Here is a 24634-nt window from a genome sequence, read left to right on the forward strand (position 1 = left end):
CAAAGTCCAATTTACTGAAACAAATATCTTGAAATCTCTAGAAAAGAGGAGATTGTTCCTTTACAAAACTCATGAAATATTTAATACCCTGTAGTTAAGTAAGACCCATTTTAGAATTCTATTTTCTTTAAAAAAATTTTTTTTGTGACCTGGGACCTCTCCTGTATGTTTCTTTTTGTCATTGTTGTCTAATAGAAAAGTTATTTTTTTAAAAATTAATATTTCAAAGCTTTCTGTAAACACCTCAGGTAAGTAGTAATACTACATGGTTATCTATTATTTTGAAATATATGTAGCTGTTAAAGTTATAAGCCTAAAATTGGACTAAATAGGGAAAAATAGAAGATTTCAATGCTAAAGAGTATGGGTTGGTGAAAGCAAACAACTAATCATTTAATAATTATTGAGCATGGTGGACAATTATCTCTTTTTGCTGTCCCAAGGAATTTGCAATCCTTTTGGAAAGATAAGCCATAATTTAAAACAATAATTTGTAGCAAGAATCGGCAATCTTTTTACATTTCTCTGTAAAATGTTAAATAGTATATAAGGCTTTACGGGTCTAGAAGCTAGTATATAAGCAGTATTTAAAAAGAGAAAATACTCCTCCCACACACACGCTCCGCCCACCCAGCCCTGCCCTCTTGCATTTGCTTGGGGTGGACTTGCTTTGTTGGTGGGACACCTTTGGGTCAGCTGCAGTCAGTTGGACGTGTTCTCCAGACCAAGAGAATCCAGCCTGAGGGGAGGTGCCTATTTGGGGGCGTCAGGAGGCAGCTGCCTCAGTTATAGTCACCCTCTGTCCCAGGTCTCAGTACACTCTTCCCTCTTCCCAGTGACCTCAGCCATCTCAACTTAGGCAGGTGGCCAGAAGCAAGGTGGTTCATGAAATTGCCAATTCCCCAACTGAGAGATTCTACCATTTGGTAGATTCTGCCACTGGCAGTAGCTAACAGCTGAGGTCCCGTAATGTAGGTGGTGATCCTAGACAGCATGAGGCCCAGCCACAGTCTAGGGAGTCAAGTATGAGACACAGGGGAGGACAGGAGCAGAGGGAGATGCCCAGGCTTGCTGTCTGTAGTTCACAGTGCTGTTTTGTTCAGTGTGGGTGCCCACAGGCCACAGTGATCTGTAGGTAAGGACCAGGTACCAGGCACCCTGCTAGATCAAGAAAAATTTCATTAACAGGATATGCATTGAGCCCAGTGCTAAAGGATAAATAGCAATTGAAGAAACAGGAAAGAAGAAACCAATTCAGGTGGGTGAAGTGAAATTGTTAAAGAATAACTTCTTAAAAGGTCAAATTATGATTCATAAAATATAAAATAGATACATGTCAAAGATTTTATTTAACCAATTGTTATTCATTATTAAGAAATCCATGTGATGTAAAAAATGGTTCAAAACACTATCAAAGAATAGGTACATATATGGACATTAAGGGATGCTGAGATAAATTTGTTAATGGATACAAAACTTGTGTCTTCAACAAGCTAGAATTCAGTTTAATCTCTATCATCCAAAATTCATTTGCTCTTCTATGAACAGGAATCATTTGCATTGACCATCATCTCTCCACAAACTATCTTGAGCATTGCAACATAGTCAAAGACAATGAAAGGCACATATCCTTATAGAACCAGATAAACCCAGAAGGGTCCTTTAGATAATGTCCCACATTCCATTGTAAAGTACCCAGTGATCACTTTTCCCATTTCAGATTCTTTTACATGATAACAGGAATGAAAGTAAAAAGAAAGTGCAATATTTTTGTTTCAGAGACATCTATCCAAACGCCCAGCTGAATGCCCAGCTCTTCATTTGAATTTTTTAGAATTGCTATGTGTGATAAACTATTTTTGCCATATTAAACCTAAAAGTGTTAACACAATATTCTAATGTTATAATTTCTGGCCCTTTGGTAGGTGTGTAAGGAAACTATTGAGGAATCAAATTTGGTGGAGAGTAATAGGCTTTTCAGCGCTTTTTAAATTACACAATACACGTAGTAACCCTCTTGGTTCTACATCCTACTCACTACTTTAGTCAAAGGATAGTCCTATTCGCTACTTTAGTCTAAGAAGTACAAAAGAGGAAACCAATAAAAAAACAAACAAAAACAAAACACCTGGGAAAGCAAGAAAATATCACAAAACCCAGGCACATTAAAAAGACAAATGGGGTTCTAGCATATAATAAATTAAGAAAGTCAGATTCTCTTGGCAAATATTGTCTTTCCTCTGCTAAAATGGACATAAGACTAAAAACAGAAAATACACTAACAGCACGAGGGCAAAGAAGTAGATAGAAAAAAAAATACCAACTTGAATTGCAAAAATTTGATGTAATGAGTATAGTGCTAGTAGGGTCCTATGGGGCTCTAGAGTAATAAAGTAGCACCTTGTTAGAGTGAAGCACAATACGTGATGCTCATGGCAATGACTTGACATCATGATTAAAGGCTCAAACCATGTGCAGAGCATTTTCATTGTGAACACAATTAAATACAGTATATATTTTTGGAAGACTTTTGACTTATGCTTTAAAAATGTAAGTGCTCAGAGAGGATATAAGACTCTTTAAACCTATTAAAAAATTGAGGTTTTTTTGTAATTGGAAGAATGCAAGTATGGGTAGAGACAGTAATTACAGGCAGAGTGGAATAAGAATAATCAGGGAAAATACTTGTAAACTAAGAAAACCTTTGCAAATTCTAAATATTCCACTAAGGAGTAAGATGAAAGGTAAATTTTTACTGTTCAAATAGTTAAGAACAGTTTCAAGGAAGAGAGATCTAGCTGATCTGACTGCCCATTTTGTGATGTTCAACTTTCACAGTAGATATTAGTAGCTAATATTGTTTCACAACATATAAGTCACAGTATTAAATGATGTTATTTATGTATATATATAGTTATTTAATTTTCAAAATAAGCATATGAGAAAGGCATTATTTTCTCTATTTTACAGAAGAGGAAATATAAGCTAAGAGAGGTTAAATTAAGATTATGAAACTGCTACATGGCAGAGAAAATTTTTAACCCCGATTGTGTGAGTCTATTAGTTGGACTCTAAAGCATTCTATTTTATTTTTTCTGTTTAATTCCCAAAATAGTCATTTGGGGTAAGTAGTAGTATCCTCATTTTTTATGTAAGGAAACAGGCACAGGACAGCAAAGTAGCTAACCTAAGCATGCATTAATTGTAAGAGTCAGTGTGCATCCACTAGGTGCTCTTTCCACTGTGAGAGGGCACAGTGGGCCTGTCTACGTGTGTCTGCTCTGCTCAAATCCTCTCCCCACCCCTCAGCTAAAGGGGCAGCTGTGAGCAGCTTGCCGCAAACTAGAAAATGCAAATATTGCCTGGAAGACATTCAAATTCAATTTTTAAAGAAACAAACAAAAACAATCACATACTGTCGTAACAAAGAATTGTCTCCTGGGCTTATTCTGCTATAGTCTGCCAATTTGTGACCCTGGGAGTGAAGGGTAAAAGACAAGTGGGGAGAGAATTGAAGAGACAGAAGCTGACTCACAAAGCGTAGCCGGGTTGCTCTAATGGCAGGCAATTAGAATAAATAACCATTAATTCCCATGACTCTGGGCCTTGGAGCTGTCTTGAATTCTAAAGAACCTTCTGTTTCCAATCACCATTAAAAAGGTATGACTTAGTTGTTCAGTTTTTTTAAGATTATATGTGTACGTATCCCATAATAAACCCTCATTACATCGGGTAGCATGCAGTCCCATTCCTTGCAACCCAGTGAACCTAACAAAAACCATCACACTATCATTTGCCTTGAATTTCCCAAATGTATTTTTCTAACTTTTCACTCCAAATTGTGCTTTGGCTACATTACTCTATGCTCTGGTCATGAATGAAACATGAAAGCTTCTAATGTAGAAGTAAAAAAATGAATAAGTCATGGTTGCTCTTTCTACAAACAAATTTGAATAAGATATTCAGTATGAAAATAAATTTGCAAGTGTCATATTGATTCAATCTATTAAACTACTGCTTTTACAGAGAATTCTACTGACCAATGTTTCAGAGTGTTTTATATCCTTTGAGCACTGGTAATTATGATGGTATAAACCAATGATACTGACTTTTTAAAAAGTAAGATTCCATGATGACACCCTTTTTAGAGATACTTTTATAAATAATACATTGGTGTCACTCTAGAGGTAAAGATAGTTACCTTTAGAATCTTATAACTATGAGTGGAAATAAGGGAGAAGATCATTTTTTTTTAGCCTGGCTATGCTTGGGAAACTAAAAGATGTAATGATTCTGCTTTAAATATGAGGAGTAACAAGTCTGGGAACCTGGGAAGACACGACAGGGCCTGAGAGGCCCCAACACAAGTGACTAGCTCTAATCAAAAACTCAGTGTCATGAATAAACTATGAGAAAGCCCAGAATAGACATGACTCTTTTTTTTTTTAATTTATTTATTTTTGGCTGTGTTGGGTCTTCGCTGCTGTGCGCGGGCTTTCTTTAGTTGCGGGGAGAGGGGGCTGCTCTTCTTTGCGGTGCGCAGGCTTCTCATTGCGGTGGCCTCTCGTTGCGGAACATGGGCTCTAGGTGCATGGGCTTCAGTAGTTGTGGCACGCAGACTCAGTAGTAGTGGCTCATGGGCTCTAGAGTGCAGGCTCAGTAGTTGTGGCACACGGGCTTAGTTGCTCCGCGGCATGTGGGATCTTCTTGGACCAGGGCTCGAACCCATGTCCCCTGCATTGGCAGGTGGATTCTTAACCACTGCACCACCAGGGAAGCCCAGACATGACTCTTGACATTCAATCTTTATCTGCAGCATTAACATCACAGTATTCCCAGGAGATGTATAGGATTCGTGATATATCTGACATGGATGGGGAAATATGTCTTCTTAATTTTTCAGATTAATCTCTCAAGTTCTCATCTATTCTTTGGCAAGGACATCTTCTGAAGCTTCTTGTCACTGCCATCACCACCACTCCCAAATTTTCCAAAGACTGAGAACTGAGATAGTACAAATTTTAGTCCTTTTCCAATTCTCTGTGACATTGGAGATGGCTTGTCTTTCACTGCAGGGCCAGAATAGTGTGAAGTAAGTGAAGTGCCTAGGGTACAGCATGTAAGGAGGCACTGCTCTCAGTATGCTACAAGTATGGGCTGAATACTTGTACAGCTGACAGTGAGCATCTCATAAATTTTGTGACCTAATCTCTTCACTCTTAAGGAGGCTTTCACTCTCAGGCAGGACCTGCTACACAAGTTGTAGAACCCAGTGCAAAATGAAAATGTGGGGCACTTGTTGAAAAATTATTACGAATTCTAAGGCAGTGATAGCATTACACTGAACCAGGTATAGGTCCCTTTGGAGGTTGTGCACTGCTTCCAGGATCCCACAGGTGTGGGTTCAGCTCTTGCGCTAATCTGGGAGTGAGTGCCTCCTGAAACTTTGCACCCTAAGGGCCTCATTTCCCTCGTCCTAGGCCCAGCCCTGCTCCATAATTTCATTTACTCATGGAAATGGTAATTTTGTCTGTCAACTTGACTGGACTAAGGGATGTCTAGATAGCTGGTAAAACATTATTTCTGCGTGTGTCTGTGAGTTTCTTTCTGGACTAGGTTAAAACTTGAATTGCTAAAATGAGTAAAGATCACCCTTACCGATACAAGTAGGCATCACCCAATCTGTTGAAGGCCTGATTAGAACAAAAAGGCAGAGAAAGAGTGACTATGCTCTCTTGAGTTGGCACATCCATCTTTTCCTGCCCTCACACACGGGAGCTCCTGGTTCTCCAACCTTTGGACTTAGACCAAGACTTACACCCTTGTGTAAGTAAGAACCACTCTTTGGTTCTCAGGCCTTCAGACTTATACTGGAACTATACTATCAGCTTTCCTGGGCCTCCAGTTTGTGGATAGCACATTGTGGGACTTCTCACCCTCCATAATCATAATATCATAATAATCTCTTTCTATATATCCTATTGGTTCTGATTAATGGAAGAGCCCTGAATAACACGTTCATCAACTTCTATTTTAACAATATTCCAGACACTATTCTACATGTTGAAGATAGAGCCAGGGCAGCTTCAAGTGCAGTCACACAAGACCTCACACTCAGAAGGACCTAAGGTTAGTGTAGTGCTCTGCTGTCACCATCTTGAAAGTCTTAATAATATTTTAACAAGGGATCTTGTATTTTCTTTTTGCATTGGGCTCCACACATTAGATATCTGGTCCTGAATACAGTAGAGAAGGAAACAAAACAGTCCTGTTCTTATGGAGCTTGTGGTTTACCTGTGCTTACCTACTGCTCTTAGAAGATGTCCTAGACAGATCTTGGTTCTGCTTCAGTCTCAAGCTTATGTCCCAAAGCTCGGCACTCACGTTGTCAAGCACCGTTTTCAAGGGTATAAACTTTGTGACAGCATGGCCATGTCCAGGATATTTTTGAGCCTCAGTCAAAGGCTAATGAGATTTTGGGCCCCTTCCAGAGCCAGGGTCACCATTTAGCCAGTTTCACTGCAGAGTAATTTTATTTAACAAGGCCTTATTGCTCTTTGAGTCTTGCTAAGACTAACCTATGAGAGAACTACAGGAGGAAACTGCAGAATGAATGGCTTAGGACTTCATGCATTCTCAGAGGGGGAGATATTGCCCCCAGGAGGACAGAAATTGGTTCTTGAGAGATGAAAACAATCGCACTTTCTTTTTGTATAAATCACAGACATACATAAAGTACAGAAACAGATATATCTCATCTCTATCCTAACATCATTGAGAAGTCATTGGAGGGTTTTAAATAGGAATGTCATAGGCTGCAATGTGGAGAACAAATTAGAAGGAAACAAACTTGGATAGAAGACCGTTTGGGAATCTTTTGCCAAAATCTGAGAAAAAGACAAAGGGACCTAGATTGGGGAGTGACTGTGATCTTTATAGAGGAATTAAACTTTATGTGGTTTGTGGATTAATTGATTTTGGGAAGTGAGGCAGATGGAGGAATCAAGGATAACCCCTCTTTGACTTAGGCAAAGAGTGCATAGAGGTGGCATTCACCAAGGGTGCAAAATGGTTCAAGAGAACTGTTGTAGTAACAGTAAAACAACTTATCGAAGGCCAATTAAGTTGTGTTTCCTTTCTGCTTTAATCTCCTTTAATCTAAAAGAACAACAAACAGGATATGTCTAGTTGATGATTTAATTAACTACAGTATGTTTAGAAGTTAGAAATTGTTATGATGCTGAAAACCTCACGACCCTTCAAGGCTGGAATCTTTATTCCTTATTCCCTAAAAAGTTTAGGATTTTCACTATTTTCACAAGTGAGGCTATATCTGAAATTAAGATCAACCCACAAAAAAATGTAATAATTCAGAATGTTTAGTAACTGAGAAAGGGAAAAAAACCAGGGCACAATCACTTTTAGTGAAATGGACAGGGTTATTTAAATGGCTTTGAAAGTCATACTGGAAAAGTGCAATGCAAAGTTGAAACCCCATTTATTTTCTGAAATGGACAGAGCATTTGAGGGCACAAGAAATAGGATCAAAGAGAAGTTGTGAGGTAGATTTTATTCAGGGTCTTCGATTTATGTGGTTTGAAAACGTCTCTAAGACTATTCTTGAAGAAAAGAGTAAGAGAAAAAGGATGTTAAAATTTTCAGTGTGTTGCACAGTCCAAAATCAAAGTTCCGACACAATTAGAAAAGAAGGAAAACCCCAGAGAAATATGGAACTAGAGAGGTCTGATTATGATAAAAATCTAAAAATGTTTTCTTATTATTTTTCTATAATCTTAGGTTAAATAATGAATTGGTTTCACAGCTGCCAAATAAGTGATCACATTATCATTCATGTTTTATAATAGCAATACACAGTCTAAGAAACTGTCAATATCTACAGCTATTCACTCTTGATTCAATCCTCGGTTCTTTTTCTCAATATTTCTGACCACAATTAAGTATCTAATTCTTCATTCATCCATCTTTTACATCTTTCTTCATATACCAGTTAATTCTCTTTTAAGAGATAAATTGACATAATTCTTTAGGCACATTTTTGTATCTCTTCCCCACTGACCAGTTTTGCATAACAAGTTGTAGATCAGCTTTTATTAAACAAATGGGAAAAAAGAAAACAGGAAAAAGGTGTTAACTCTAATTTCAAGACAGAGTTTAAATATCTGGGCTACTCAAATCACCGTTCATAGAACAATAAATATCAGTTTCTCTTGGTTATTTAAATAAATTTTCAGAAACAGGTAAATTGTCAGGATTTATAACTATTACTGATGAGAAAGATATGAGGAACAGAAATAAGAAGTATCACCCAACAGCAGAATAAGCAGAGATAAAAGTTTGTGAGAAAGTCTAAGTGAAGTAAGATGATAAAAGTGTAAATAGAAAAATGTTTTTTTCTGAGCCCAGGAGAAAAATAAAACGTAAAAGTCTTATGAAGATTATAAATATGAAAATGGAATTATACTTTATTTTTATATGTATAAATATTTCCTTAAATTGGCCACACATAGTTGTACACAGAACCTAGATGTCAGCTCAATTGAATATTTTATAATATTCATTCATTCACTTATTCTTTCAAAATATATTACTTTTTTGTTTGTTTTTTGTTTTTTTGCAGTATGCAGGCCTCTCCCGTTGCGGAGCACAGGCTCCGGACGCGCAGGCTCAGTGGCCATGGCTCACGGGCCCAGCCGCTCCGCAGCATGTGTGATCCTCCCAGACCGGGGCGCAAACCCGTGTCCCCTGCATCGGCAGGCGGACTCTCAACCACTGCACCACCAGGGAAGCCCCAAAATATATTACTGAATAGCTATTATATGCCAGGCATTATTATAGGTATTGATGATAAGCAAAATTCCTGCTGTCAAAGTATATACGTATTTAAGCAGAATAGGTTCAATAAATAAATGAAATAAAAAGAAGATAAATAGGAGAAAATACAGAAATTAAAATGAACTGACATGCTGATGTATGGTCAAAGAGGATATCTTTGAGTAGATGATGTTTAAGATAGTATCTAAAGTCAGGGTGGAGCTATCCAAAAGCACAGCTCTATGTTGTGTCATATCATAGTCTAGAAGGCATTAACGTTCCTGTATGATGATTAAGGAAAGAGCGTTCCAGACAGAGGCTTCACCGGCTACAAAGACAAGCACCAGTTGGAATGACTGAGAGACTGAATATAGAAACAGACAATGGCCAGATCATATATGGCAATATAACTCTAACCCATGTCTGCAGCAACAGTCCCAGAAGCCAAACCAGGTTCCCTACTTTTGCCTCTGTTTCCAGTTCAAGACCAACAGGTAGCCAAATGTGTTCACCAGTTACATAAGAGACTCTGCTTCTATTTAGCCCCCTTACAGCTTCCCCATGCCAGCAACTTTCAGTGAGAGCACACCTGAAGCTTTGCCTTTTGTTCACTATAAAGCTTTCCCACTGCCCTGACTGCCTTTGAGTTTCTGCCAAATGCAATTAATGGTGACTGACTCCCTTTTTAGCTATGAATGCACAGACTCTCTTTTCACTCCAGTGGTCTTCATTGATTTCCACATGACTTTGGCTTGAGCCATAAAGAAAATTAAGGCAATATGACTGGAGTCCCTGAAAGAAGGGGAGAATTAAGCATAGGTTAAATCACTTGGGGTCCTGCAAACCAGAAAAATTTAGATTTTATTTTCAGTGCAATGGGAATGCTTTCTGAGGCCTGGGGAGTAGGTGGTAAGGAGGAGTTCAAAGAAGGGAGTAACATGATTTGATTTATTTTTTCCTTATTTGTTTAGTTTTACTATTTTGGTTTTCAAATTATTATTTTATTTTCCCTAATTTTTTTCTTATACATTTTATTTTACTAGTTTATCTTATTTTAATTAAAAAAATTTTTGTAATTAAAAACATTTATCTTTGCTGTTTTTAAAATAATTGACTTCATTTTTTAGAGCAGTTTTACATTCACAGCAAAATTGAGTGTAAAGTACAGAGTTCCCATATATCCCCTCCCCTCATACATGCACAGCCTCCCCAACTACCAATATCCCTCACCAGAGTGATGCATTTGTTAAAATCAGTGAACCTACGTTGACACATTATTATCACCCAGAGTCTATAGTTTACATTAGGGTTCACTCCTGATGTTATAGATTCTATGGATTTTGTCAAATGTATAATGACATGTATCCACCATTATAGTATCATACAGAATAGTTTCACTGCCCTAAAAATCCTCTGTGCCCCATCAGTTCATCCCTTCTTCCCCTCCAGTTCCTGACAATCAGTAATCTTCTACTGTCTCCATAGTTTTGCCTGTTTCAGAATGTCATATAGTTATAATCATACAGTATATTGCCTTAGCAGATTGGCTTCTTTCGCTTAATAGTATGTCTTTTAAGTTTCTTTCATGTCTTGTCTTGGTTTGATAGCTCACTTTTAGCAATGAATAATATTACATTGTCTGGATTTCCCTTAGTTTATTCGTCCATTCACCTACCGAAGGACATCTCATTTGCTTCCAAGTTATGACAGTTATGAAAAAGCTGCTAAAAAAATTTGTGTACGGGCCTCTGTGTGGACATATGTTTTCAGTTTATTTGGGCAAATATCAAGGAGCAATAATTGCTAGATTTTGTGGTAAGAATTATGTTTGGTTCGTAAGAAACTGCCAAACTGTCTTCCAAAGTATCTGTACCATTTTGCATTCCCACCAGCAATGAATGAGAGTTCCTCTTGCTCCGCATTTTCTCTAGCCTTTGGTGTTGTCAGTGTTTTGGATTTTGGTCATTCAAATAGTTGTGCAGTAGCATCTGATTTTTGTTTTAATTTGCAGTTCCCTAGTGACATAAGATGTGGAACATCTTTTCATATGCTTGTTTGCCATCTGTATATCTTCTTTGGTGAGGTATCCATTCTGATCTTTGCCCATTTTTTATTTTTATTTATTTATTTATTTTTTTTGCGGTACGCCTCTCTGTGTTGTGGAGCACAGGCTCCGGACGCGCAGGCTCAGCAGCCATGGCTCACGGGACTAGCCTCTCCGCGGCATGTGGGATCTTCCCGGACCGGGGCACGAACCCGCGTCCCCTACATCGGCAGGCGGACTCTCAACCACTGCGCCACCAGGGAAGCCCTGCCCATTTTTTAATCAGGCTTTTTATTTTCTTATTGTTGAATTTTAGGAAGTTTGTGTATATTTTCAAAAAAGTCCTTCTCGGATATTTCTTTGCAAATGTTTATTGCCCGTCTGTGGCTTGTATTCTCATTTTCTTGAAGTGGCTTTTGCAGAGCAGAAATTTTTAATTTTAATGAAGTCCAGTTTATCAGTGATTTCTTTCATGTGTCATGGTTTTGGTATTGTATCTAAAAAGTCATCATCATATCTAAGGTCATCTAGATTTTCTCTTATGTTGTTTTCTGGGAGTTTTACAGTTTTGTGCTTGACTTGCTTTTTTTAAAGCTTAATCAGGTACTATGTATCCAGAATGGTTTATAAAAAGGCAAACATAGAAGGAGGGTGACCAGTAAGAGGCTATTGCAGTAATCCATGTCAGGAATAATGATGATTTCACAAGAAAATTAACAGTAGGGGACTTCCTTCGTGGCACAGTGGATAAAACTCCACGCTCCCAATGCTGGGGGCCTGGGTTCGATCCCTGGTTAGGGAACTAGATCCCACATACATGCTGCAAGTAAGACCCGGCGCAACCAAATAAATAAATATTTAAAAAAAGAAAAAAGAAATCACGGAGTATTAAGGAAAAAAAAAAGAAAAGTAACAGTAGAAACGGAGAAAAATAGATGGACTCAGGATCTCAGTAAGATTTAGAAATAGAATGTTGACAGTTTGGGTGGGGGAATAAAATCAAGAATAATTCCTAGCTGGTCCCCTTCTGATTTTCATGGCAGATTGCTTCAGAGGCAGTAGCAACCCAGCTTCTGGGGTTCTTTGATTTGTATCAGTCACCAGAAACTTAGTGGGAGGGGCATTCCAGCTGCTTCTGGTAGTGTAAAGAAACTTAGATATGAGGACCTGAAAGTGAACCAATTTATTTGTAAAGCTCCAAAAAGTAAATGATTCTCTGCAAGGCCAGTTAACCATGCCCACTCCGCAGATCATATTTCCAGCATCCAATATAACTCATGAGTTTCAGTGACAGTGAAATAAATTTTACTGGAAATAGAGTTCATGTTTTCAAGCTCATATGTTTCCAAAATATAAAATATGGTACTTGCACTCTCTTTTTGGATGTATGGGAACAGATCTATTTTATCTTGAATATTTGCCTTTAGTTTGTTAAAGTTTTTCTGTAGAGTTTTTCAGAATTAGCAGGCTAATTGACTTTATTTTTATTTCAATGCACATTGTTGTACCTTCACATTGAAGTATTTACATTATAAATTATTATAGAAAAACTTTTAAAAAACTGAGCATTGCTATCAAAACTTAGTAAAAACTGATATATACATTAAAAACAAAAATGTTTGAGTCTCCCTGATTTTAATAGAGAATTCACCAAAGTGTGAATTTTCCGACTTTTTCCTCTTTCTTCAGGTGCTAAATTATTGGTGGATTTTTGTGGGCAGGCTTTCATGTAGTTTTAGTTAAAATATGTGCAGTAGATGGAGTAATGACCCCAAAGATGTTCATGTTCTTATCCCCAGAGCCTGTGAATATGTTACTTTACATGACAAATGAGACTTTGCAGATGTGATTAAATTAAGGATACTGAGATGAAGAGATTATGCTGGATTATCTGGGTTGGACCAATGTAATCACAAGGTCCTTATAAGAGAGATACAAGAGAGTCAAAGAGAGACATGACGTGACAACCAAATCAGAGGTAGAGAGAGAACTGAAGATGCTGTAAGATGCTTTGAAGATGGAAGAAGGAAACATAAGCCAAGTGGCCTCTAGAAGATGGAAAAAACAGGGAAACCAAGTCTACCCTAAAGCCTTCAGAAAGACTGCAGCCCTGTTAAGCCCTTGATTTTAGACCAGTAAGATCCATTTTGGACTTTTGACCTCAGAACTATAAAATACTAAATTTGTGGTGTTCTGAGATACTAAGTTTGTGGTAATTTGTTACAGCAGCAATAGGAAACAAATATAGTATATTATTCGGAAAATAGGACTTTCCATAAGAGCTGTATGATAAAAGAATATTACTGTAGCTACTGTCTTCATGAGATGGATGGTTTGCCGATCCTCGGTTCTTTAATGTCTCTCCCAAAGGCATGCTACTTCTTGTAATTTTGGCTTTAAAAAGAAGAAAAAAACCCTATAATTTTCATGTTAACAATTTTCAACTGGGTGGGTGATGATACTACTTAATAAATGGGGAAGATAGAGATAAAAGTTACTGTGGTTTGGTAAATCATGAGTTCCTTTTTGGCTATATTAACTTTGAGGTATGAATTACATCAAAACTGGCCCATGAATTATTTATCAGTTAGTGACAGGATAAGTACAGAAATTAGGAGTAAGAATTTAGAAATGTTTATAGCAACTTGATAGAGCTGTGATATCCAAGCTTGTGGTAATTAAAGTTGTCACATTTAACTGTGTTGACCGGTTTTTCTGCTGTCAAATTCACATGGATCACCAGCTACACACTAGTTATACACTGTAAGAACACATTACAACACGTGATAATTTAAAGTTAGTTTGTTCATTGTAACCTAGAAATGTACAAATTTGAAATCCATTTTTTTCCAGAAGAATTTAAATATTGTTATAACTTTATAGGATAAATTATTGTAATTGTCTACTGACTGAAGATGAATTTTGAAACTATATCATCACTAGCATTATTTTTAATAAAAATTAAAAGTAAATATCCTCTAAGAAGCAAGCTTATTTGTCAAGATAAAAATTTTAAATATTGATATACTTGTTGCTTGTTCAAAGCCTACTAGTAGAAAATTTAATATGGGGAATCACTATTTCACTCTGAATTTTTTATTATGATGATTTCAGAATAAAAAAAAATTGTGTTGAAGCAGTTATCTATTAATAATATATATGCACACATTTGCTAAATACCATATGCAGTTTTTGCAATTCTTTTTTCCTATGCTTTTCTTGTTCTAATTATACTTATTGAAATGTAACTTTAGGTCATTATATCAATGAAAAAAGGGGAGCTTATATATATATATATATATATATATATATATTTTTTTTTTTTTTTTTTTTTTTTGCGGTACGCAGGCCTCTCACTGTTGTGGCCCCTCCCGTTGCGGAGCACAGGCTCCAGACACGCAGGCTCAGCGGCCATGGCTCACGGGCCCAGCCGCTCCACGGCATGTGGGATCTTCCCGGACAGGGGCACGAACCCGTGTCTCCTGCATCGGCAGGCGGACTCTCAACCACTGTGCCACCAGGGAAGCCCCGGAGCTTATATTTTTTAATGTGCTTTTTCTTTATTATTCTAATAATTATTTTTATTGACCTCTACAAAATTATTAGTCTATGATGAACTGGAAATTTTTTTAAATACCTTTTTAAATTTATTTATTTTTGCCACAGAAAGTTGGAGATGCACTGAATTGGATGACAATTTCAAGATTTTAAGTAGGCAGCTGGATATTTTAATCTGGCATTCTCAGGAAAGATTAGTGTTAGAAATACTATATTGACATTATCAAGAATATAAATTGTATTTAAGGTCATAGGACTTGATAAGCTTTAGAAATAGATTGACCAAAGAAGAGAAGGGTGTACATCATGGAACCTTGGCCACTTCACAAACTGAAGTCAGACAGAGGGGGTAGAAGCTCCAGCAAAGGACCCTGGGAAGAAGTGATTAGAGAGATTAGAGAAGGAAAAGCAGGAATAAGATGTCACTGAAGCCAGGTATTGAAAGATTCTAAAATAGAAAAAAGAGGGTCAAATCTATAAAATTTTGACAAGAGATTGGTTAAGATGAAGACAGAAATGTGACCATTAGATTTGGCAACATGGAAGTCTTTGGGGATTTTCTCAAGTGTTGGAAGTAGAAACTTTAATGTAGTGAGTTGGGGATATGGTGAGATATAAAACTGGGAGGTGAAGTAAGTTTTGCTGTAACAGTGTATAGAAAAATGGAACAACAATTGGATGAAGCCAAGGGCGTGTGAGTGTCTGTGTGTGTGCATGCATGTGTGCGTGCACGCGTGCATGTTTTAATAGAAGAGTAACCAGGAAATATGTGTATGCTCATGGGAACAATCCCCACAGTGAGAGATAAATTGATAACTGAAAAAGATAGAGTTGTTAGAGAAGGGAAAAGGGAATAAAGTCTAGCACACAATTGGTTGTCTTGCCCTTTGATAGGAGACATGGTACTGTAATCCTAGCAATAGAAATGAAGTAGAGAGTATGGCATAGGTACAAATAACTAACAATTACAGATACATATAAACAGTTTGACAGGGAATTTTTTCAGGTGAAAAAATAAGAAAACAAAATAATTTGAGTAGTATTGTAGATAATTCTACCAGAAACAAAAAGTAAAATGCTTTCCATTTCCCTGATGTTAAGCAGGATAATATCCTGTCTCTACCACCCATTCCCAAATATGATATTGTCAACAAAACATTTTCCATAATAATTCTTTCTGTTTTCATAGTTAATCTATGGGAAAAAATCAATATTCACATGAAATGGAAGAATAGTACTATTAATATTGTTTTTGCCTGAATCAATTCATTTGAGAGTTTCTACCAGGTCACATTTCCAAGAAAACTAAATTCAAATATGAAAAGAGACTTTGTTCATGTTACCGTTCATGGTATAACTGCTCTAATGTTTCCTTTGACTCGTTTTCCACCTCCAAAAATATAAGATAATGTGCCTCTGTCTCTACCTGTAGCTTCCAATGAGAGGTTTTCTCCTTTCTGAATACAATTTCATAAACCTTTTCCTGACTCTTCCTTCACAAATGAAAAGAGAACACTCTAAAATAAAGTGAAAGAATACTTTTTAGAGGTTTTCTTAGCTTTATTGTTTTATTGTGTTTATTTTACTGCTAGGAAAAAATGCAAAACATACAAACAGTAAAAAGGCCTCCTGTGTGACTCTTAACTCTTCTCTATTTTTCACGTAGATCTCATACCTACAATACACAAAGAAACAAAGTAAAATTCTTCTTCTCAGAGAAAAAAGGTATTTAGACCCTTGGAACGTTTTCATAAAGAAAAACAAGTCAGAGTGAAGGTGATAAGGAAATGGGATGAAGAAAATGGGTGAGCTTCGAGTGCTGCCTAGAAGTCCTGTGTCTGTGGAGCAAAGTGGTGGAGGGGTGAAGAGCTGGAAAGCGGAGGGATACTGGGACATTAACCTCCCTTCCCCTTTCCTTTCCCACTTGCCATCAGATCTCCCTGGGGACATAGCCCAGGGTGATAATAAGATGTGGGCTTCAGGTAAGAGTAGCGCAATTGCAGCCAGTTGTGGAGGAGGTTGGGAGACATCTTGTCCAGGATTTTGGTAGTGGCCGCATTAAAGGAATGCCCTTAGCCAAAAAGCAGTTAAGGCACCCTCAAAAAGTACTTTATATTTGGGAAATAAGGAGAGTATAATAAAAGCTGAATACTCTTGAACACTAATTTTTTTTTGGTTTCTTCAAAATTAAGTAAATCAGTTCTTTTGTTGTTGTTGTTCATATATTTGGATTTAAGCACTTTCAAGTGAATTTCTCATATTCCCAAATAGTCTCCAAGTTATTGGAAGATACAGGCAAGTATAGGGACAGGCCCCAAACCAATAATATAAATATTTGTTAATAGTTCAGGCATTTGGAATGAAATGAAGCATGCTTTAGTCATAATGTGTAATAAAAAGGGGTATACAGAGATCTGTCACCTTCCATTTTCCATGTGTCAATTATTCTTACATTCCACCATAGGAAAATAATTATTTTGAAAAATGAAATGGTTACATTGGTGTATTCCTTTAGTTTAACAATAATATTTGAAATACGATAGGGCAAGCTCCCCTCTTTATTTTTTCAGAATTATATTAGCTATTTTTGGACATTTATTCATCAATATGAATTGCAATGGAGTTTGTCATGTTTCATGAAAAATATAGTTGTGATACTAGTTGTAAGCATATTGACCTTGTAGATTAATTTTGAGAGAATTTCATGTTTTCCCCTTATGAGCTTTTCCATTCACTTGCTCCATTTATTAAGGTCTTTTTTTGACCTTTGGTAATTTACCCCTTTTTCAAAAAATGAGTGCTTTGTGTTTATATCACTAAATAAAATGTTCAGGTACAACCAGATGATTTTGACTAATACAAACTGATGACAGGTATGTATTGTAATACATTTTCAGTTGTTTTTCATTGTATTTATATTAAAAGTTTTCCTAAAATGTGTGCACATTTTCTTTTGTGCTAGAATATCTTTGTTAAATGAGTTCTTTGGGATTAAAATACTTTAATGAGGGAAATATTAATTATCTGACCTAGTCAATTCCTAGATATTTCAGTTAAACACTTATATAAATTGTATTTTAAAAAAAGGTGGAAACAATTACACTGTACATATTCTTTCTGAAACTTACAATTTTCCCTTAGCAATACATTATGAACTTTTTTCATTGCCATTATATCTTCTATAACATTATTTTAAAGATTGCATAATATTCCATTATGAATCTTTTGATACTTGAAAGATTTTCGGTCTTTAAAGTTCTACATTCAAATACAAACATCAGTAAGAGTAGAAACATCTTAAATCATTATCAGTACACATCTTAGCTAAAATTAAGTTATCCAGTTCTTTCCAACCATGACAGCTAATTCCTGGGGAACGCTCCTCAAGGCTGGTGTCTGGGGGAAGGTGGAGCAGGAATAGAGCACAGACAGAGGAGGTGAGGGGAGGATGTCAAACAACAAAAGGATCCACTTCAGGATTTCTACAAGGACCATACTTGGATGGAGATCATAGGTGTGAAGCTAATTAGAAGTTAACTAATGGAGCTGAATGATATCTAGGGTAGAGAGAACATGACCATTTCTGTTTCTGAATCTCTATCCTAGGACTTGTGAAAACTTAGACATTATTGAGAATCTGAAGTGTTCTGAAACTCTACCCTGGCTTCTCAGCTAAACAGTATAGACTGGTTTCCGGAGACAGATACACTCCTCTAATTCATTGCCCTCTTCCTTACACTCCTGTCTGTGTGCCCTATATTTCTGGGAGGAAGAAGGGGGAGGGGGTGGAGAGAGTCATAGAAGGCATTGAAAAGGTCATGACTGATGGCTGTTAATGAGCACTAATATGTGCACTTATATGTATTAACTCAATTCTTGTGATGCTCACAACAATGCAATGAGGTAGGTACAGTTATTAACTCCAGTGTGCAGAAGTGAAGCACAAAGAGGTCAAATAACTTACCTAAAGTCACATGTTGTTAAGTGGCAGAGCCAGACTGAAATTTATGAAGATTGATTAATTTATTCAACAAATATTTGTGAGTCACCTATTACTGTGTCCCAGGCAGTATTCTAGACATTGAGCTTAGATTAATGAACAAATTAAATCTTCTGCCTTCATGGATTAAAAATTCTGGTGGGAGAGGTAAACAATAAACAAATAAAACTACACATGTGTCCTAGAATATCACATAGTGGTAAATACCAAGAGGAAAATAAAGTGTGGTGTCCCAAAAGGCAAGAGAAGAAGAGACCAAATGTGTCAAATGCTATGGAGTCTTAAAGAGAGAGTACAGTTTAGCCTCCAAAGGGAGCAATGTGTGAGAAAGAGCACAGAAGTGTAGGAGAATGCTATGTCTTTCTCTATAAGTTACTATAATGTGACAGGAGTATTTCTGAGGGAGGGCCTGGTGAAGGATGAGACTGGATCATAGTCATGGGGCACATCAAGATGGGCTGTAGATGTTGGCTACAAATGTAGGGCTTACCTTGAAGGCCCTTCAAGAAATACTGAGCATTTTTAAGAAAATGAGTGACATGAGAAGATTGCACTTTGGAAACAGTCCTTTAGTGTCTGAGAGGAGACTTGACTGGAGAGTCCTGGGGATGAGACCAGTGATGACAAGTAATGGTAACCAGGGCCAGAAATGATGAAGGTCCAGATCAATTCAGGGGCAGTGCAAACAGAGAGGAGAAGATGAATCTGGGTGCTATTTAAGGGTAAGAATCAATAGGCCTTGGTGATTGGGGTGATCCAGGTGATAAGGCAGAGGAACCAGAGATATCTTTCTGGGTCTGTAGCTTGGTAAACTACATAGATAGGAGTGCCTTTCACGGAAAGAGAGACCACAGGATCAAGAGGAGATAACATTCAACTTCAAGGCTTTTTAATTTGTAGTCATGTATGGAATATTTGTATGAATGTGTTTAGTGTGAGTATGAATTATAGGGATTTTGAACTCAAGAGAGAGCTACAGATATTGGAAATTTCAATGATATAGGAGTAGTTAAAACCCATGGAAGTTAGAGAGATCATCTTACAAAATCGTTTTCAGGCAAAAAGAGATGAGGGCCTAGGAAAGCACGTTTAGTAACAATGACAGAAAATGCTGAAGAGTTGCCCATGAAAATAACCAAGTAAGAATGGCCTGACCAGAGGCACAACAATAAAGATTCAGAGACAGGGTCCTGGGTCCCTATTACCCAATCATAATGTGCCTTGCATGATATCATGTTCTCTACATTGTAGCATCATCACAATTAAACATCCAGAAGACGTAGAAAAAATGAAAGTCTGAAATTTGATCAAATGGGAAACATAATCATATAGGAAATTAGCTTTGTTAACTGCAAAAGTGGTGTTTAATTTTGTCTTTGATACTATAAACATTCCAAGTTTTATATCAGCATAAACTAAAAAAAGAGATACGTTATGAGTATATTCACTAGGAGACATCTCTAACCTGTCAGATTGTATCCTTAACCCTCATTATTTGTTTTGTTGGATGCCTCTCCAGAGTGGAAAGAAGAAAGTCAGTAGCAAGCTCTATCCTAGAAGCTATAGAAAAGAGCATTTCAGAAAGCAAGGAATAATCAATATTTTCAAGTGCCATAGAGAAGTCTTACATGAATGTATTGAAGGGCAGCCATTAGCTGTGGTACTAAAAGGGCATTAACAGCTTTATAAAGAACTGTTTCACTGTGTGAAAGGTCCTGGGTGCAGGTAAAATGATCCAGGCAGCAGTGAAATTATAGTAGAATAAGCAATAAAGGGACTTCCTGGTGGCACAGTGGTTAAGAGTCCACCTGCCAGTGCAGGGGACACGGGTTTGATCCCTGGTCCGGGAAGATCCCACATGCCGCGGAGCAGCTAAGCCCGTGCGCCATAACTACTGAGCCTGCGCGCCTAGAGCCCGTGCTCCGCAGCAAGAGAAGCCATCGCAATGAGAAGCCCGTGTACCTCAACAAAGAGTAGCCTCCGCTCGTCACAACTAGAGAAAGCCCACGTGCAGCAACAAAGACCCAACACAGCCAAAAAATAATTAATTAATTAATGTTAAAAGAGAGTAAGCAATAATTTATTTGGGTAGTAATGCAGACATTGAAATGGAGAATGTAGACAAAGGAGGGAGAGAAAACGAACAATAGCTGGAGAGGGGTGAAGAAATAAAGAGGATATGTTTTGTTTTATATTTGTCTTTATATATATGAGAGAAACTTGCATATGTTTATACATAGAAAGGAAATAAAGGAAAAAACTTATAAAGAAGAGGTGGTATATGCTGAAAGATACAACATTTAATTGAGAGATAGCTTAGAGGTAGAGTGTTGGAACTCAGTGAGAAAATGAAGGGATAAAACTTTGGTTGGTTGAGGGCCAGGATATTTTGAATCCTGAAAAAAATAATTTATGTATTTTTCTAGGACCAAGTACTAGGCCAGAATTTTGATGGGAGTCTTTTCAGTTATTGCATTCTAATTTCTCTGTACAGAAAAAGGAGAAGTGAAGGGTTAGTTCTGAGAGTAAGGAAGAGCAGTGGTAGAATAGGGGTCTTGAGAAGGTTGGAAGAGCTGTCTGGGAGCGTAGCAGATCGAGCTAACTGGAGCCATGGTGGTAGGCTGAATTCCAAATATGGTCCCTCAAGGCATAGTAAGTGTGCTCTGGTCACTCAGTCCAGCACTAATTTAGGTACTGCTGTCAAGGAATGTTGCAGATGTAATTAAAAGCCTGTCAGTTGATCTTAAGATACAGAGATTATCTGGATGGGCCTTAAAAGGTGAGCCTTTTTAAACTGGAGTATTTACTAGTCTGGTGCGGAAGAATCACAAAGATTTGAAATATGAGAAGAATTCAACAAGCCATGGCTGGCTTTGCAGATAGAGGGAGCCATATAATGAGAAATGCAGGTGGCTTCTAATAGCTGCCAGCAGCCCTGAGCTAACAGCCCGCGAGTAAATGGGGACCTCAGTCCTACAACTGTGAGGAGTGGGGTTCATCCAACAGTCTGAATGAACTTGGAAGAAAATTCTTCCTCCAGAGCCTCCAGATCAGAGCCCATCCTAGTCATCACCTTAATTTCACCTTTATGAGACTTTATGTAGAGAACTCAACAAAGCCTGCCTGAACTTTTTCTTTTTTTTTTTTTTCTTTTTTTGCGTTACGCGGGCCTCTTACTGTTGTGGCCTCTCCCTTTGCGGAGCACAGGCTCCGGACGCACAGGCTCAGCGGCCATGGCTCACGGGCCTTTCTGCTCCGCGGCATGTGGGATCCTCCCGGACCGGGGCACGAACCCGTGTCCCCTGCATCGGCAGGTGGACTCTCAACCACTGTGCCACCAGGGAAGCCCTGAACTTTTCTTACCTTCAGAACTTTGAGATAATAAATGGATATTGTTTTTAGCTGTAGTACCTTATAGTACTTTGTTACACAGCAATAGAAAACTGAAACAGCCATGTTAAAGTGTTCCTAGGCTGAAGTTGAGGTCCCGGGATCTTTGCTTATCTCAAACAAATGGATTTTCTCCAGGATCACTAAGGCACAAACCAGAAACAGTGGACAAATGGATTGGTTCGGAGTTTAGGAAGTATGGAGTTTGGGGTAGTTAGAGAAAGAATAGGAGTTAAAAGTGGGATTATAGAGAGGCAAGAAAAAAATGATATTCTGAAGTACTGAAGAATTTCTGAAGTCAGTACATGGGCAGAGGGAGATACGGAAGTGAGGACACTGGGAAAAAGGAAGAGTGCTCTTTAAGGTTCAGAGATGAAACAATTTCAAATGTGACTATAGATATGAAAACCTGGTGCAGAGTAGGGGGAAGGGGCCTTAGGTTTATGAAGGTAAAGACATCCAGGCTCATAAACTCTGTGACAGAGACCCTGAAGTCTCCTGACAAGTTGAGAGGAAGAAAGTAGTAAAAATGCTGAAGTGGCTAAGGATGTTGTCAACTTCAGGAAAGAAGGGGATGTGACATAGCCTGATGATGTGACTTTGAAACAAACAATTTTATTGGAAATTGGCGGAGCAGTGGTTTAGATGTGGCAAAACTCTGTGCTCTACATATGAATCGAAATTATACATATATCCCCAATAACATGATACAGGTAGTAATTAAGCCTTATTAAAATTTATCAATGGAAATGCTTATTTTTATTTGGCAAATATAACTCAATTTCGCCCTAAAAAACCCAAATTGTTTTTCCACTGCTATTAACATTTATATAAATGCCTATGCCTGCATTATAGTATGTTGTGAATGTCTGATACTGCAGAGCACACATTTTAATGGTGATTTTCCTATTCTGTTAACTGTCTATGTTAAGTGAAAAGCAAAAAATGATTTGACATTTAAAAATATTAATTGTTAGTTTGAAGCAATGTTCTGAAGTCAAAATTTTTAGACTATATCTTATATGCTTTCATTTTTGAAAGCTGAAAATCCATTTGAAATTGGCCCTTTTATTCTGTCAGCTTAGTGGTGAAGAGGGCAGGGTCTACAAGTTAAATTTGTCCTTGACACTAGGAAGAAAGTAAAGTAGTGGTGTTTGAGATGCAGCACATGCCTGTTCTATGCTAGCACACAGCTGTCATGAGTCTTCCCCTGCAGAAAAAAAAGACCAAGATTATGATCATAACCTTGAGTTATCATCACCTGTGGTGTTGGTGTCTTATCTACCTGTAAGAACACTTCTGAATTTTAGGTGGAAATAATTCTTGCATTTATCTAGAGTCAGGAGAAAGCATAGTTTTACTTTCTTCTATCAAAGAAGGTTAACATATTCTTTTTTTTTTAACATAATCTTCAAGCATGGGGTACATTTAATCTTCGTATCGTGATGATATTTCCATTTCACAGGTTTAGCTACAACAGTGTAATTTAATAATCTATGAGTTTATTATTTTATTTTATATAAATTATAGGCTATATGATTAATGTAAAAGAATTTTGTACAATGATTCTGGTTTTAATTGCTATATTTTTTCTTTGTACTCAATTCTTCTTGTTATTTTTTTTAACCTGTCCTTTTATAGTCTTGAGCCTCATTTTTGTGTTCTGATATTCTTCAAAGTGTTCTACAAATTCTATAATTGTAAAACCACTGTGTGTTGTTTTTGTATACACGTACATATATGTCTCTGTGTGTATAGCACTTTTCATCGCTATGATTTTATTTCTCCTGATATATCGTTTCATTTCACAAATATTTAATGAGTGTCCTCTATTTGCCTATCAATGTACTGGGTGATTGGTTATCCAAAGGTGAACAATACTTGATTTCATAGAGCTCACCTGATATCATAGAGCTTACCATCTAGAAAGGGAGACAGTCATTAAAAGCTAGTTATGCGAATGTATGTAAATGAGTTGTACAGTGTTCTGATTGCATCTCTAGGAAGGATTTGATTTGATTTAACCAGAGAGATCAGAGAAGAGCTTTCCTAAGGACTATGTGAGCTAAGATATCTGAAGAAAGGGAAAGAGCATTTCAGAAAGCTGGAACAATATGTGCAAAGGCCCTGTGGCAGCACCCAGCAAGGTACTCTGGAGCTGCTGAAAGAAGGCCACTCTGACTGGAGTACAGAGAATGGAAATGAGAATCTCAATGTGGGTTAACACTGGAGAGGTCAGCTGGGGCCAGACCAGGCAGGAGACTAGACCATATTAAGAAACTCAGTCTTTATCTTAAGAGCAATAGTGAACTATTTAATAGTTTTAAGAAAGAGAGTGGTATGATCAGGATTCCATTAGAAATAAACTGTTTCTGAGGAGGTCTAGAGAAGGGAACAGATGGAAAGGTGCCATCTCCCTGCTCCAAATCACTGCTCATCTTCTGAAGTAGGCTGTAATCACCTCACAGATGCAAATAAAAATCTTTACTGGGCTCTGTCCTATGTTATCTTCCAGGCATCTCGTAAATGAAAACCTAACTTGTTATCAGGCGCCCAGCTGCTATCTGAGTAATAGGGAACCGTCTGGAGTCCACAGGGAGCAGCACATCCCAATGAACTGGAGAATGGTGAGTTTCCCCGCGAGAGTTGTGGATCACTGACTGGAAGTTAATGTTAAGCTGCCCTCATGCTTAGGAGCAGCTGCATTAGCAGGACCTCTTTCCTTTCTTTGGCTGTTTCAGACTCTGCTGAACTGATGGAAATGAAGTCCATAATTTCAGCTCCGGTCATTAACCCCCTGCTTTGTGTTT

At 37.5% G+C, this 24634-nt stretch overlaps 1 long non-coding RNA gene across 1 annotated transcript in view; it reads left to right on the forward strand.

Moving 5' to 3' along the window:
* LOC309823383 overlaps nt 1-24430 on the forward strand; it is a 110840-nt gene extending 86410 nt beyond the window's left edge. Inside the window, exon 3 of the long non-coding RNA XR_014296822.1 lies at nt 24340-24430. This is a non-coding gene — a long non-coding RNA (uncharacterized lncRNA). The remainder of the gene's footprint in view (nt 1-24339) is intronic.
* The last annotated feature ends 204 nt before the right edge of the window (nt 24431-24634 follow it).

The sequence above is a fragment of the Grampus griseus genome (assembly GCF_964374135.1).
Source record: "Grampus griseus genome assembly, chromosome: 5".
Classification (NCBI taxonomy): domain Eukaryota; kingdom Metazoa; phylum Chordata; class Mammalia; order Artiodactyla; family Delphinidae; genus Grampus; species Grampus griseus.